The sequence below is a fragment of the Anthonomus grandis genome, chromosome 4, assembly GCF_022605725.1.
Source record: "Anthonomus grandis grandis chromosome 4, icAntGran1.3, whole genome shotgun sequence".
Lineage (NCBI taxonomy): Eukaryota > Metazoa > Arthropoda > Insecta > Coleoptera > Curculionidae > Anthonomus > Anthonomus grandis.
In genome coordinates this window covers 9322601-9333581 of record NC_065549.1, presented here as the reverse complement: position 1 = coordinate 9333581, position 10981 = coordinate 9322601, and the positions used below count along the sequence as shown (strand labels likewise).

General features: G+C 26.6%; 1 pseudogene; it reads right to left on the bottom strand.

The window, feature by feature from the left end:
• Positions 1-7072: 7072 nt before the first annotated feature.
• Positions 7073-7851, bottom strand: LOC126735160 (40S ribosomal protein S3a-like; annotated as a pseudogene).
• Between the last annotated feature and the right edge of the window lie 3130 nt (positions 7852-10981).

The following is a 10981-nucleotide window of genomic DNA, read 5'->3' as shown; positions in this document are numbered from 1 at the left end:
ATTAAAAACAAAGGTTTTGCTACCAAATATTAGGTTTATTTTAAGTATTTGTAATATTTTGCTTAAGTTTCTCTACTTTTGACCGCTTAAAAAATAAAAAAAAAATTTTTTGTGGGTTTATAAATAATTTTCTTATACACTAGTTATTTATTTTTTATGTTGTATTTGTGTTCCACCTAAAACAATAAAATATATTTTTAAAAAGTAATCTATCAATATTTTTTTAAAAATAATCAAAAGTTTCTCTACTTTTGGCCGCTACTGTATATGTAACAAGCCTAAATCAGGAAAGGATAATAAAGAGATCAGGGTATACTTGTAGTTCTTTTAATGTAAAATCATTGAGGGAATATTTGGAGGTAGATGATGTAGAGACGTCTAGAGTCTAAACAACACGAAGTTCATCCGAAACACTATTTTCTCCAATCATAATTTAAAAATTAATATAATTTCTCTATTTTCAATTTTGTAGGCAATTTTAATTTTGTTTTCAAGTTGTATAGCAAATCATGACTAAATGATATTTATCTTATGTAGAAAATTAAAATACTTAATAATAAAGTTCTTAGAAGATTTAGATAGTAATAGAAGAATGAAGGAGGCAAGTACTTTTGAATCAATCGTTTTCTTATTCTCAAACCATAGGTTATCAGGTCTGAGAATAAGAAAACGACCACATTGTATAAACAACTTAACTAAATGCGATTTTATTGTGTGTAATGAAGTGAATTATATTTTCAAATACAAAAAATAGTAATAGAGAAAACAAATGTGAAAAAAGTGGAAAGAAAAAATCAATTTTCTTATTTACTTTTATAAAAATATCGAAGATTATTGGTTAGTAGATTTTTTTTAATTTCATTTTTTTTTAATATAAGTTTATATGTATAAGATCATTAAATTTGTACAGGGTGGTGCGATTTCGACTGTTTTAACAGAAAACTCGTATTTTTCGAACAGATAGAAAAAAATTGACTTAGATGTCATGAGTTCAAATTTTGTAAAAAATAATTTAGGGTTGTCAAAATTTTACTATGTCAAACTGTTTGGTCGCTAGGGGGCGTTTCTTGAATGTAGTCGATTTCGGTAATTAGCCATAACTTTTTTGCTATTAAAGATAATTCATTAGCTAAGAAAAAAAAATTGAAAATACCAAACAAAACAGACAAACGAAAAATTTCTTGAAACCAGAGGCTTCTAACGAAATAAGACAAGAGTACTCTTTTATGTAAAAATACTGGTTCTTTTTAATTTTACTATCCAAATAATTAAAAAGTAACTAGAAAAAAAATTATGACATTTTTATCTTTGCTGACCACTAATTTTAAACGACCCTGTATATAGTTTACCATAAAATGTTATAAAATCAGTTAGTAACACTAACAGTTATATACGATAAAAATTTTAAAAAATAACGACCAAGTATTTCGAAAATATTAACAAAAAACCATCTTAAATGGGAATTATAGGAATAAGCATGAAAACGATTCACTTTTCAAGATCCCTATATATGAAGTTTTTGTCTTATTTTAAGGCAAATATGCGGCTAGTAAAATATTGCGATGTAATCTCGGGTCACTTTGTATATAAAACAGTTCGAGAACTTCCAAAAATTAGTTTTCCCCAGGATATTTAAAAAATATTATTCACGGTATATTGCTAAAATACTTTAAATGTCTCGTGTACTCCTATCATATTTCTGACGTCTTTTAGAGTCAAATTTTCTATACATTTATTTGTATTTCCCAAGGTAATTTGTATGTCTCATAAAAAACTTCTCTTATTTATAGTTATATATATTATTAGAATAATTAATTATAAAAGATTAAATAAATTATAAAAAACAAATATAAATTTCCAGTTGGTAAAGAAATAGCACTTCGAGGCGATTGAGCATGTATATCAAAAGAAAATGCGGTTGAAACTCAAAAAATCGATTATTTGCTCACTTTTTGGTCTGATGCCTTATCTTACAACGGAAATGTGCAACATGAGTCATTAATCATAGACTACCATAATGAAATATTTTTTTTTTATTCAGTTAGATATCAAGCCAAATAAAACTTCAAGCCTTTTCGGCCTATATTAGGCCTTTTTTAAGGAAACAGAAATTAGTAAAGGCTTTTCGTTCTGAATCTTGAGAGAGATTCACTGATACCCACAACTTTTATAAACCAGTCCAAGAACAAATTTTAGAGTTATATTAGTAGTATTCTAGAGAAGTTTTCATGCAATTAAACAAACGTAAAAACACAAAGTCACGATCTCATCTTAGGGTCTCTTGGAAAAAATGTATGATATGTTTTTATTAAATTTTCATGCAGTTATTTATCTAATTTCTTACTCCTAATGGAAGAACGTAGGCAAGTAAATACCATATATACTGACTTTTCTGAATCATTTAATCAGGTTTGTCAAAAAGTTTTATTTGAGACGTTATTGTCTGTGGGTTTTCAGACTCAGTGGTAAATTGGCCTTAAAGTTCATTTTTTTTTGGTTTTTTTTTTCCTCAGGGTAGACATACATTTGCTTTTCAATGACATTTCGACATTTTTGTCATTTGATGATTAGCTAAAATTTTGCAGAGTATTAGTGTTGGTGATCGGTAACTTTTGCTAACAACTTGGATAGCCTTTTGCCATTGTGTAGCAAAAATGGGCTTGGTTAATGCTTTTTTGACTTTGGTTGAATGTTTTCTTATCTTGAGTGTTATCTTATTTTCATTTTATTACTTTATGTTGTATGATTTGTGCAATTTTTCAAAATTAATGTAATTTTATAAATCGGATTTTTATGTTTATCTATTTTTAGCAATATGTTTTCATTTTACTAATATTTTTAGTGGTCTTGTTTAAAAAAAAGATATAGTAAGTATAAAAAGGTAAAAAATTTGGTAGCGATAAAGTGAATTTTAAAAATTAATTATATTGTTAATTTCTGATTTTTCACATGTAATTCACAGATTACTCATAGACTCAAGTTGTAAAAAAGTTAATAATTTAAAAACTTTTACTGTAGTAAATTACATGAGAAAACTGTACTTTTAATATAATTTAGCCTATAATTGAGAAATAAAAAAATAACATTTTTAGGCCTTGTAACTCATATCATAACAAAGTTATGTTTATTTTATAAGCTATCTTTTTTTGTCTATCTAATACACTTAGGTATTAACTTTACTCCATCTCAAGATCCACACTCAATAGATCCCCAAAAACCCCAAAATAATTAATTCATTATTTGCTTATTACTATAAGAAAAAGCCGATATCCAATACACATCCGCCCCTTTCGGTACACCTCGTTGAATAAACTTTTTCCGTCGTCCTCCGGCAAACAAATTGCAAATTTATTATTAACAACCATGGGCTGCTCTTAGGGCTGGGAACGGGCTTAACCGAAAAACAGCCCTTTAAAGGGCATAAAGGCACGATGTCAGCCCGGCAGCTAAGTGCCACGTTATTAGCAACCCTAATGAGCTATTGATTACCCCCTCATTGTCCCGACTTCCTTCGGTGCTCGAGCTCTCTCTCCACTTTAAGATGATGATACCACCCTCTGTGCTCTCTTTTACTTGTCTGCCTGACTTTATATTCGATACACTGTTCACCCGTTTAAGTTGAACTAAACTTTATTCAATTTTTAAGTGAGACCTTAAGGGTAACTAAGACGAGTTTATGCTTATTGGATTCTGCTAATAGATATGAGAAAGCCAACGAGAAAAAATATGTGCTCTTGAGTGTCATTTTTGTTAATGGTTTCTTCAGAGGGAAAAGAGATTTTATAATCAATGAAATATTTTAAAAGAGAGGATTTATTCCTTTTTTTATTTTATATAAATAAAAGGGTGTTAAATATATATTTTTTTTTTAATTTTGCGTAAAAATTTGGAAATTTTTTATCAAAAACTTACCAATTGCATAAAAATTATAAAATACTAAAGGCTTTAATAATTTTTCAAAAGCTCGAAAAAAAGTTAAAAAAAAAAATTAAATCCCGATTTAAAATTTCAAAATTCTTAATAATTTTAATTTAAAAAAAAAATTAAACAAATTTTGTTTTAAATCCTTGACCTGAAAGGAGATTTTTGCGAATTAAAATTTCAAGTAAAAATTGTGCATTATTATTAACTTTTATAGATTTAGTTGTAAATTTAAAAAATTAAACAAAATAATACTTGACTTATCAAGTACACAAAATTTGATCAATTTATAATTAATTCAATAATTAAGCTGTTAAGAAAAAATCTAAAATTCATCAGCTTTATTAACTTTGCTTAAAATAATTTTAAACTAATGAAAAAATTAAACAAATGTAGAGTTTTATTAAAATTACAAAATAAAAATAAAAAAATTGAGACCCGAACTAAAAATCTTAATTTTCATTAACTTTTATAAATTTAGTTTTAAAAATTAAACAAATCCTGATTTAAATTTTTGACATGTTATAAAGAGAAAATTTAAAGAATTTATAGGTAAGTTATAAATAAAATATTTCTATAAGGAAAATAAAGGCGTTTAAAAAATGTCAATAGTTTTAAAAATTCTAAGGACTTTTAAAAAATTCCTAAAGTGGTTGAAGTAAGGAAGAGATAAAATATTTAATTATATTTAATAGAGTATAAAGTATTAAAAAAATTAATATCGAACTAAAATTATAAAACTATTTATTTCCCTTAACTTTCATTTATAATAAATTTTAAATAAAAAAAACTAAACAAATCTAGATTTAAATCGTTAACCTATTCGAATAGGAAATTTTATGAATTTGTAACTAAATAATACAGTGTCATTAAAATTCATACAATACTAAAAAATTTATTGATATTTGAAGTCTAAAGAAAAATTAAATATCTAACTAAAATCCCAAAGTCCTTTATATCCTTTAACTTCTTTATATCCTTTAACTTTTATAAAGTTAATTAAAAGACACAAAAATTAAAAAATATTAAAACCAGAGGTTTGGTATAAATAATCATTAGGTATTTATGTTTTGATTTTATTTAGTTTTATTTTTTGAGGAGTGAATCATGGCCTAATTAGTTTCATTAAAAATCCTATAATACTAAAAATTTTATTGATACTTCAAAACAAATAATTAAAAAAAATAAATTTCGAAGCAAAATCCCAAAGTACTTTTATTTTCATTTACTTTAGTTTAAATATTTTATAAATTAAATAAAAATAAAACAAATCCAGATTTAAATTATTGGCAGGTCAGAAATTAAAGATTTTTTGTAAATTAAAAATATTTGAAAAATTAAAATTTCGAGTCAAAATCCAAGAATTCTTTATACTTCTTCAAAATTTAAAGAGTTTTATTAGGTCTTCTAAAATACTGACATTTTCATTGATATTTCAAAAAAAATTAAACAAGTCCAAATTTGTATTATTGACCTATCAAGATTTGAAGATTTGGTGAATTTAAAGATAATAATAATAATAATAATAATAATAATAATAATAATAATAATAATAATAATAATAATAATAATAATAATAATCTTTATTTAGCATAGAAAAAGCTACATATGAAATACAATACATTTTTACAAAGTTCAATGAAATTATAATATTTTTGTAAACCCAGTACATTATAACCTACTTTCGTAAGCAGGAATAACAAATATCGAATTAATACATACGTGGGTCACTGCAACCCGATGATTTGACAAAACAAGTTATTGTAAACTATAGACATATAAAATCGCATAGCGGCAATAACGACACCTGTATCTGGGTCAAGTTGTAGCTTAGTTGAATTGGGTTCAATGGGGGACAACTCGGCGAGAACCCGCGGTGCCCCGGTTTTTCCAGGAACCACAGCATCCCGGTAATCCATGGATGCCGCTTTATTCCGATCCGCAAACACCGTCCTTGATCTAGGTCTTTCCCCACAGTGGCCCATCCAAAAGTTGTTAAAAGCCACATACAAGACCACAAATGCACTTCTACTAACGTATTGTTTAAACAGATAAAATTTAAAATAAATGGCATAAGAAAAAATTATACATAATAAATAAAATACACAAATAATAATTTAAACTTAAACATGCTCTTTCAGAAGTTTTTTAAATGCAGTTAAACCATCACAATTTTTTATAGTAATTGGCAACATATTATATTCATACAAGCCCTTATATAGAACAGAATTCAACATTTGACTAAATGCACATCTATCGGTTTAAATAAAATTATTACAATTTCTTGTGTTATTTCAATAGCTATGTACATCACTGAAAAATTTAATCTTATTACAAATATATTGTGGTAACATGTTATTGTTAATTTTAAATAATAAAACATATACATTGAACATAATTTTTTGTTTTACAGATAACATATTGCATACGTTAAGCATTGTTGAGATAGGTGTGTATCTATTACAGTTTAAAATGGTTCTCATATCTCTATTTTGTACGAGTTGCAGTTTTTCTATTTTAAAATTTGGTAGATAATACAAAAGTGTTGCGCAAAATTCGAGATGTGGGGCTGCAATGCTATTATACAATAACAACTTTGTACCTAGTGACAATTTAGATCCTACCCTGGCAACAAAACCAACTTTTTTTGCAAATTTTCTTGTGATCTAGCCAGCATGTGCGTAAAAACTTAAATTTGAATCAAATATAACTCCTAAATATTTAATTTGGCTTTCGTGACTTCTTGTGTCATTGATCCTAATATTCAAGTTTTCCAAATCAATATATTTTATTTATCAGCAAATAATTCGATTTTGCAACGATTAACAGATTTGACTATATCATTTATGTAAAGTAGAAATAATAGAGGACCCAAAACAGTACCCTGCGGAACTCCAAACTCAACATTTAATGACTCTAAAATACAGTTTTTAAATTTAACTTTTTGTCGCCTACTGGATAAATATGATTCAAACCAATTTAATACGGTCTGCCCAATACCAAGAAACTTAAGTTTTTTCAATAAGATCTTTCTATCAACTGTTTCAAATGCCCTTCGGAAATCTAAAAATACTACCAATACATAATTACCCTTGTCAATTTCCTTTAGAAAACTATGACAGATATTAATAATTACAGATTGACTTTTTTTTGTTTTTTAGTTAAATAAAATAGTATTTATTTTTCATTTTATACTTAACATGTCATAAACACTTATACTGTCTCCTGCACTGGTGGTTCATAGCCCTCAGGTCTGTCGACCTTCGCACCTGAATTACCCGAACCTTCTCCTGATCCTTTCGCGTCGCCATGCAACTCCAACAGTTTGGAAAGTTTGTAACGGGGCTTCTTAAGAACTTTGACTCTCCTAATGTAGACATCATGTAGAGGGTAGATTCCCTGACAGGCCTTTTCTATGTCCTTGGCGATACTGTCGGGCAACAATTTGTTTACAACCTCTTTCAAGTCTGACCCTTGGATATCGCGGGTGATGAGGTCAACCATCTTTTTGCGGATAGCCCTGATTTGAGTGTGTTGTGCATAACAAGTTTTCCTCTGAGAAAATTGTGGGTTGATGAGTTGAGTAAATCCAATGCAGAACACTCTAAGCAAATAACCATCTGAGGTTTTCACATCAGCAGAGGCTTCAATATGTGATTGCCACTTCTTGACCATAGATGGAAAGACCTTTCAGCTTCCTTGTTATTTTGAAGATCAGCCAAACTTACTTCAAAAACTCTACCTTTCAAACCTTCAGAAGCAATTCTGGTACCCTGGGTACGCTTGACCAAGGTTTTGCCAACCTGTCTGGTAGCGAACATCGAGGGTGTTTTAATATCTTACCAATCTTTGCGGGTGAAGGGGTTCACAACCTTCTTTTTAACATCTTTTTTGCCTCCTTTTAAATGACTTATTTTTACCGACCGCCATAATTCTACAATCGGATGATGGATCATTTATGAATCAAATCAAATCAAATGAATCATCATACATCATTTATGAATTTAAAATATTTCGGTAGCTACCTTTTTGAGTAAAAATTCTTAATTTTTCTTCAAATTTTATTGACTTTATTAATATTTCTAAAATGCTAAAATTTTTATTTATATATTGAGAACTTAAAAAAAAAGTCAAGAAATGCCCAACTAAAATCCTAAATTTTTTTATTTTCTTAAGCTTTTAAGAACTAATTTTAAATAAAGAAAATTAAGACAAATCTAGATTTTAATTCTTGACCCGTCATAAAGAGAAGTTTTAATGAATTTATAAATACATAAGTTTCAAGGTCCATGTTATTGCAATTCGAGTCACTAATACAATAAAAACTAAACAAATTAAAAAAAAAATTAAATTCCGAACTAAAATTTATAATTTTCATCAACTTTCGTAGCCAAGGCAATAATTTTAAAACTTTTAATGAGTTTCTTTAATATTTTTAAAATTTCTATTTATTTCAATAATATTTTGGAACCTCAAAAATTCAAAAAAAAGTAAAAGTAAAAAAGTAGTAAAAGTTTCGTTGATATTCCGAAATTTCAAGGATAAAATTAAAACAAACAAAATTTTAAACAAAAACCTCAAAATTTGGCAATTTCATGAATTTTCATAAATACAATTTTAAATTAAAAAAAAAATTAAACAAATCCAGATTTAAATGCTTGACCCGTTAAGGAGAAAAGATTTGGTTTACTTATAAACACATAAGGTTCATGTTACAGCTTTACTAATACATTGGAAACTTTACAAATCTCCGAAAAAAGAAGCCAAAACCATCATTTATATTAACTTTTATAGTTATGATAATAATTTTAAAACGTATAACGATTTTTTTTTAATTCTTAAAATTCTAATTTCTTTTATCAATATTCTGAAAATGTAAACATTCCCAAGAAAAAATCTTTATAACTTTCGTTGAATTTTTTTTTATTAATGTTTAGAAAATAATTATAAAAAACCCTTGCGGATTTCAATAAAAATCATAAAAATTTTAATTTTCTTTTAATAATTTTTAAGGATTTTATTCTAAAGGAAACTTTCTAAAAAATATGTTTTATTTTAAATGAAAAAAAATATATATACTCAATTGATTTTTATTTCAATTTATTTTTATTAATGCTTAAAAATACTTTAAATTTTAAATAAAAATCTAAAAATTTATCATTTTCATACACATTTATAAATATTTCACTCAAATTTCTAAAATCTTTAAAACATTTTTAAATAGTTTAATAGAAATTTTCAAAAATTCAATAGATTTTAGTGATAACAATTCATAATCCTAAATCTTACTAGACTTAAAAAAATTCATTAGGCTTATTATAGTGATAATTAATTTATATATTGATTATACATTTCTTAGGCAACTATCCTCCTTTATTAAGTATTTGTTTATTTTATTCCATGTTTTTAAATATATATTGTAGGTTATTCCAGATTTTCTTAAAGGCGTTTCTAATTTCTTCCAAACGTCTACAATGTTTTTTTTCTAAATTTCATATTATTTTTTTACTATTAATTTCTGAAGCTATTCAAAATATAGTTTTAAGCAAATAAGTTTATTTGTTTTTTTTACATCTGGAGTAAATCATTTTTTCTTGCAAGCAATCGAAGACATTGGTAGGTTGCTTTATATTTGTTTTTAAAAATTTCTAATTTCGTCAAGGCACCTTTACTACAATTTACTTTTTACTAGATACATGATGATTGTACACATGGAGTTAAACAATAAGCCCTTAACCCAAAACCCTCTACTAGCTATAATATTAAACTAGCATAGTCACAAAACGAGAGTATATTATTACCCTCTATGCACTCCATCCGAACATCTTTTTAAGAAAGTTGGTCCTCAGTCCATTAGCAGAAACACTCCAATCTCCAAAGTTTATTGAATTAATTAAAAGATCGTTTTGTCGACGGAATACTAAGTAATCACTCGAAACGGAATCCATTAAAATTCCGAAATAGAATTCAGCAATGATTCGTGCCTGGGCTGCTCAATTATGAAAAGCACGAACGTAATTAGCCGAAAGAAAGTCAGAAAGAGATGTAGTGCAATTATGGAGAAAAAAAATGGATATAATCAGATTTTTTGAGGGGTGAAAACCTTAAGGAAAAACACATAAAGCTTGGATTTTTTATTATTTAATATTCCGATTTTTTTTTAATATTAAAATTCTTTTCAGATAGAACAGAAAATGATTTTATAAAAAAAAATGTATCGGGCCCATTTAAGTTATGCATATAAATTACTTAAATATTTAAAATGATTTCAAGTTTAATTGGTTATTATTTTTAATAATCAGAGTTGAAATCAGAAGGTGTTGCTAGTCAATTTTGAAACTTATATTCAGAATAATTAATTTTCTTCATGTAAATAAAAAAGACAAACAAATCATTGATAAGTAGTCAGTATAAAGCCGAAACACCGCAATTTCTACCGCAAGTATATGAGCTAACGAAAGTTTCATTGAAGAAGCAATATAATAGTTTCGACAGAAGAACGAACGCTTAATGAGAAACTTTATAAAATATGTCGAGTTTCCAAAGAAACTTGCCCTCCGTTCTCTCCGTGGAAACTCTCTAAGATTTCCTATTATGTGCCGAAATTACTTCGGAAATTGACTGTTTGGTAAAACAGATTTCAATAATTTGGTGTCTTTTTGTTGCTTTACAATATATTCGGCAAGGTAAATTCTGTTTTTGAAACAATGGAGATCTGTTTGTAAATGTGATTAATATTTGATTTATAATTGTTAGCTTTTGTTCTTTATATTTTAAAGGATTGAGGACAAAAACATTAGTCTTTACTCAAGTGTTTTAATTTTTCTCTTTAAACTTAGTGAATTTGGGTTGCTAGTCTAGATATAAATTGTTTTAAAAATAAATTAACGAGAAATATTGAAAAATCTATTTTTTAACTTATGAGAATGGTTTTAAGCTCTATAGCTTAATTGTTTGTTAATGTTTTATTATATACGTTTCATTATTACTCTGGAAACTTCTCAATACTTTAGAAAAAAGTTTAAAATTTGGAGCCAAAATTCTTTATTTTATTTATTCA